This window comes from Rattus norvegicus, chromosome 2 (genome assembly GCF_036323735.1).
Source record: "Rattus norvegicus strain BN/NHsdMcwi chromosome 2, GRCr8, whole genome shotgun sequence".
NCBI lineage: Eukaryota > Metazoa > Chordata > Mammalia > Rodentia > Muridae > Rattus > Rattus norvegicus.
Window position 1 is genome coordinate 172655189 of NC_086020.1, and position 6229 is coordinate 172661417.

Here is a 6229-nt window from a genome sequence, read left to right on the forward strand (position 1 = left end):
ATCTCATCTGGAGCCCTGCCCAGTCCTGTTCTGGGGTCCTGTGCACATGCAGCAGGTTTAGGGTGTGAGGACTCTCCAGCTGCCCTCAGAGCTGCCCAGCAGGTTTACAGAATAACAACAGGGCCAGGGTGGAGAAGGCTTGCATATCATTTGCATACAATTTGCACATGAATAGCCTACACTATCTGTTCCCAGGAAATTTCATGTTAAATATTAATTGTTACTGCCCTCGGGAGTTTTTATTTTTTGATTTTGCTTTCTCTGTTTCTTCTCACCCACTTGCTGTCAGTGACTCAGATCCCTGTATGGAAGGGAAGGAGGAGGAGGACGCCCCCACCAGGCTGGAGAAGGGCAGCTGAGGACCAGAAACTGGGGACTTAGGGAGTGGGTGGCTGGTATAACTCTGCCAAGTGAGAGGCTGGGTATATAGGGAAGACACTGGAGCTGCCATTGGTGCTGAGGAGTCTGCTACACAGAAAGCAACAGACAGGTAAAGAAACCAGCCAGCTGGGATAGCCCGGGGCACTTCCAGTCAGCATCCAATAGATGCCATGATTAAGTGCTGTGCTCTGCTCTTTAGCTTGGCACCCTGTCTGTCCTGGCACCCACTGGCTTCTCAGGTCCCCATGCTTCCATCCTTGTCACTAGAGGCCAGGACCAGAAACTTCATGAAGACAGGGCCAGGGTTAAAGAATGGCTAGAGAATGCAGAACAGTGGTTAGATCCCAGGTTCAGGGGCAGTGCCTGAATTGGGATTCTGGCTCAGTAGTCTAATGACTGAGCAACTCTGGGTGAGGGACTGTTGTGGGTTGGGACCAGTTTGAGTGTGTCCCCTAAAGGTTCATATGCTAGTACCTTGGTCCCCATTGTAGTGGCATTGAAAGGTAAGGGACCACTAAGAGGCAGGCCTAGTGAGAGGTGGTGAGCTCATGACTGCTCTCGTGGAAGGACTAATCCTAGTGTCCCAGTGTGGTTGGTCTAGGTGTCTGCATCCGTGGATTAGTGACTCTGAGAAGAAATTCTGCAGAACACGCCATCTGCCTTTCTTTCACACACATTCTCTCACTATGTGATGCTATCTGCCGTGTTGTGACATGGTCTTCACTAGAGGTGACCAGTCTAAGTCCTCACCTTGGACTTTCAGTCTCCAACCTATGAGTTAAATTAACCACCTTTCTAAAAAAAATAAAATAATTAGCACCAGGAATTTTGTTACAGCATCATGAAGAGAGTTGAGGCCATACCAGGCTGCCAGTCCATAAGCCTCAGTTTCCTTTTCTGTAAAATGGAGTTGTAGACAGTGTCTGCCTTGTGTCAGAACTGGGGGTTGAAGTCAATTGTTGTTTGTGAAGCCCGGAACAGCTGAGCTGTAAACATTCACATTCCAGGTTCAGGCTTCCCCATCCTAGCCTTGTCTAGCACTAGAGTCTCTCATCAGCATTTGATCATCAGACTTGGGCTTGAATGTTTCCCTGAGGCGGAAGCTCAGTAGCTCTCCTGAGTGTGGGTCCTCTTGCCACATACACACACATTATAAATGCACAAAAGGACCTTTGAGAAGGGACCTTTCTGGGAAGCACCTTCTGCTCCTGACCTACCTTCTTTAGAGAGATAGACTTCTTGGGGCTGCTCCCAGGACCTTACTTAGATGGACTCAAGTCCATCCTCTGGGACAGTCTGAGGCTCCCTCTTCTCTTTCAGATCCAGTCATGATTTCTGTGTGATGTTCTCTTCCTGGGTCTTTTGTTTCCAAGCTGCTCAGATCAAACCTTGTTCTTGTCCCAGAACTTCTGGGGCCACCAAAGTTGTGTCTACTAAGACACTGATGAGATAGTAGGATGTCCCTTTGGGGCTTCCTACTCTAGCTCCTGTCAGGTCCAGAGCACTCCTGAGAGGTGTGAAGAACAAATCAATTGTGGTAACAGCTACCATTTGTTTAATTTGCCAGAGAATGCTGAATGCCTTATATACAGACTTCCCTCTGCTCCAGTGGGGAAGGCCTATTGTTCTTATCCCCATTTCACAGCTGTGAGAACTGATGCCCGGGCAGGAGACTGAAGAGTTTGTTCCAGACAGCTTAGTTTCCATGTGTAAGAACAAGGATGAAATGGGTTACTTCTCTAAAATGATTTTCCCTCTCTTCAAGTGAATTTCTTTTCCTTCTCCTCTGTTACAGCTTAGGGCTCACTATGTAACGTCTGAGAAGTAGTCTGTTTCTGTCTCTTCATGGTAAACATGATTTACCATGTTCATACCACATACTACATTCATTCCCAAAGGCCAGTGACATACCACATCAGTCAGCTCTCAACTACCATAACAAAATACCTGAGATAATTAACATGTAAACGGACAAGGCTTGGTGGACTCACAGTTTTGGAGACATAAGGCTTTGGATGATGGGTCGTGCTTCGGGACTGTGGGGCGGCAGCCCATCCAGGTACGAAATGTGCGGTGGACAAGAAGTTCATTTAATAGAATTCGAACAAGGGAAGAATGGACCAGGGTTCCACAATTTTTATTTATTATTTATTTATTTATTTATTTATTTATTTATTATTTTATGTGTACAAGTGTTTACCTGCATGTATGTGTGTGTACAATGTGCATGTCTGATAGCAGAAATGGCTGTATCCTCCGGAACAGGAGTTCTGGGTGATTGTTAGCAACCATCTGGGAAATAAAAAACCCATCCTCTTCAAGAACAAGTGCTCGAAACCACTGGATCATCCCTCCACCAGCCACAAGTCACTCAAGGGATGCTTCTCAAAGGCTGCTCCAGTAACCTAAGGATCTCGCACCAAGACCCCACCTATTCTCTTCTATAGAGATCTAAATTATTTTTAAAATTTATATTCCCGTTGGTTGGTCACTATGCACACACGTGTGGAGGTGCCTGAAAAGGTCAGGGCATTGGGTCCCTTGAGGTTGCTTGTTTCAGGCTACTGTGAATCCTGGGACTTGGATGTGTGCTGGGATTCCAGCTCAGGTCCTCAGTGAGAGCTGCTGGCACTCGTATCAGCCATCTCTTCAGCTGCAGCTCCTACATCTTAAAGGTTTCTCCTAGCTTCCAATAGCATCAAACTGGATGTGAAGCCTTCATCCGACACATGACCTTGGGAGGATGTAAATTTCCAACTAGCAGTAGCAGCAAGCAACAGTTTATTTCTCTGGACTTTTGTGGATTCAGTGTCTGTAGTACTTCCCAGCATCCTGGTCTATGGAGACCTTCCATTTCTGTAGAAGTTACCTTACCCTCCACCTGTATACCTAGTGCTCATTTCCTTTGGAACAAAGGCACAGCCCCCTCACCCACTGGCTCCAAACTACATTTCTCCCCATTCTGCAATATTACCATGCAGCCTGCTTACAGCTGCTATGCCCCTGGCCCACACTGAGATGAACACATACAACTGCCCAGAAGCTGGTGTGCAGAACTCCCAGAAGATCAAGACTTTGGGTGGACTCTCTGAGCTGTATGACCCTGAAGTGTCCCAAGGGAGAGAAAACTGAAGCCCCATCCATAACAACTGGTAAATGCTCCCAAATGGTCATGACTTTTGAATCTGTGTATCCAAACACAGTACTGAGAACTGCAAAAGTCAGCTATGCATCAAAGTGGTTATTAGGAAAATGGTTAACCAAGTTATTTTCTTCATGTTTCCACAGCAACATCTGCAGAGTGGATCTCTTGGAGATGACATCAGGAGCTTGTGGCTTATGTGGACGCTCACTGGATTTGGAATGCAGACCAAATCTTTAAAGATGTACGAGTCATCTCCATCTAGGAAGAGGGGGTCACTGATGCATGCCTGAGCAAGGCAAGGGACTGACTAGCATGGCTGTTGGTCTGGAGGCTTGGTATTCAAAATCAGCCCCTTCCAGGGCTGATTAACATTCCCCTCAAGAAGAATTCAGGAGCAACCAGGGAGGGGAGACTTGGTTTGGCTTCATTTGTCTCCAGCCTTCGCTTTCCAGCCTCTGGTCCTTAGTCTCCAGAAAATAAAGATATTGCCTTGGTCCTTAATTCCCAACCTTACAAATTGTCACTGAGGATGTAGCTCAGTGGTAGTTGTGTGTTTAGTGCCTAGGTTAGATCTCTGGGATGCTAATACATGTGTACATACATGATTATGCCTACTGTTTCTTCAAAGGAATCCTCTGGGTCAGTCTAAAGTCTAAAAAAAAATCAAAGGTTTTGGCTGAGAGATGTGTTCTCTGTGTGTCATCAGATCTAGAGAATCTCCTCACCTGGTCTCTACGATCTCATCAGCTTGGGAGAGTGAAAAGAGACGCTGAGTCATACTATTTGCATCTAATCAGGATGAAGACTGGCTGAAGCCTTGGAGGGCTGGGGCAGTGTCTTAGTTAGGGTCTTATTGCTGCGAACAGACACCATGACCAGTGTAAGTTTTATAAAGGACAACATTTAATTGGGGCTGGCTTACAGGTTCAGAAGTTCAGACCATTATCATCAAGAGGGGAGCATGGCAGGAACACAGCATCCAGGCAGGCATGGTGCAGGAGGAGCTGAGTTCTACATCTCAGAAAGCCAGGAACAGACTGAGTATCCTCAGGCGGCTAGGAAGAGGGTCTCCAAGCCCACCCCCACAGTGACACACTTCCTCCAACAAGGCCACACCTTCTAATAGTGCCACTCCCTGAGCCAAGCATATGCAAACCATCACAGGCAGCCTTGAGGATTGTTGGTGGCACTTGTGTGTTGAGGGCTAGCTGTAGTTCTGTGTCTTCCATTTCCTCCCTCAAGGTGTCCAGATGCCACTGCACACCATGCTGGAAGGACGAAGGGGAGACCAGAACCGGTGAGGTCTGCAGAATCCTGGACTGGCTGGGAGTGAGTGCTGGAGGGGTAGGAGAGGTGGGGTTTGGGGAGGGGCAGAAAGTCTTTTCTGAGGATTTTAGTGTTACGGCTCTTTAGATGAAGGCCTTTCCTGATGATCTTCAGAGAAACTTATTCAGAGTGGCCAGGGTTGAATATGAACCCAGGAGAGTGGAAAGGAGCTTTCAGGGTGAAGGTAAAATCATCTGCTAGAGCTATAGAGTTATGCAAATGCCTTACCTGTATGAAGAGTCATTCCAGGGATCCTGGTACTTGCTGGACAGGTTCTAATGGGGGAAAAAGGAAGTTGAGCCTGTAGGTTTGCCAAGGACTTCCTGACATTCCTCAAGTAGAAGATCGGGGGTTGGGCTCCCCAGATCAGGCAGAGAAGAAGCCCCACTTAGAAATGGGAGTCCTCCATCTTGCTCCAAGTTCAGAGAAGCTATCTGGACATGTTAGACTGCAATCTTAAGTATGGAGGTGCAACAGAGCTCTTCTGCAGAAACTCAGAGGTCTCCCTGCTTGATTTCCTCACCCTCTCTCCAAAGTTCCCATTTCTCCTTTTCTTCTTTGTGTGGATCTCCAGGCAGTGCTCCACACCCATGCTGGTGCCCACCGAAGAGAAGGAAAGTTGATGCTAAGTCCCAGCTCCGGAGGGTCTCCCTGACTTGCAGGAGGACAGAGTGGCATGCCCTCCCCTCCCCGGCCAGCTGCCCACACTCAGTGAAGAGTAAACAATATGGAGTCCTCCTTTGGGCGTCAGAAGGAAAGAGGAGGGGAAACCCAGTCCATTATTTCTTGAATTATTACCTTTATACCCGAGGTACAGTGTCAGTATTGCTGTGATGAGATCTTTTAATGCCTTGGATCATTAAAACCCAATAATCTCTTTGAAATAGCTTAACTGCTTCCTGCAAGGAGATAAAGCAAATAAAACTGTCATCTCAGTGTCCGCTGTCACCATATTGATGCAGCTTTTCTTTTCTCTCTCTTTTAAAATAACTGCATTCATTTTATTTTAGGCCAATGCATTTATGTCATGCTGGTGGTATATAAATTTGGTAATTAAATCCTGTTATCTTGGCACTGTGGGCAGAATAAGAATCACTTGTGACGTTTTGGAGAGGAAAAATACTGAGGGGAAAGGAGATTATTTTGTATTCTTTAAAATTTGTTATTGGGGAGATTTTCTTTTTCTTTTTAGTTTTTAGTATGAGGTAGTTGACAGCTGCCTAACAGAGAGATCCTTCTGTGAGGAAGGTGCCTAGTGGAGCCTACGAAGTGGCTCTCACTTTGTTATCCACCCCAGTCAAGGAGAGTGTAGAAGCACATTAATCCCACAGGACTTGAATTTTGCTTTTGTCTAGCCCTGGCTGTTCTGTAGCTTTC

At 46.6% G+C, this 6229-nt stretch overlaps 2 long non-coding RNA genes across 2 annotated transcripts; one reads left to right on the forward strand and one right to left on the reverse strand.

Annotated features, from left to right (window-relative positions):
• Nucleotides 1-340: 340 nt before the first annotated feature.
• Nucleotides 341-4856, forward strand: LOC134485740 (uncharacterized). Its single transcript, XR_010064002.1, has 3 exons — nucleotides 341-490; nucleotides 3670-3767; nucleotides 4769-4856. It is a non-coding gene; the product is annotated as an uncharacterized LOC134485740 (long non-coding RNA).
• On the reverse strand, nucleotides 4366-5798 carry LOC108350048 (uncharacterized). The gene is made up of 3 exons (XR_001836787.3): nucleotides 5651-5798; nucleotides 5081-5127; nucleotides 4366-4794 (listed from the first exon to the last, which is right to left on the reverse strand). It is a non-coding gene; the product is annotated as an uncharacterized LOC108350048 (long non-coding RNA).
• Nucleotides 5799-6229: the final 431 nt, after the last annotated feature.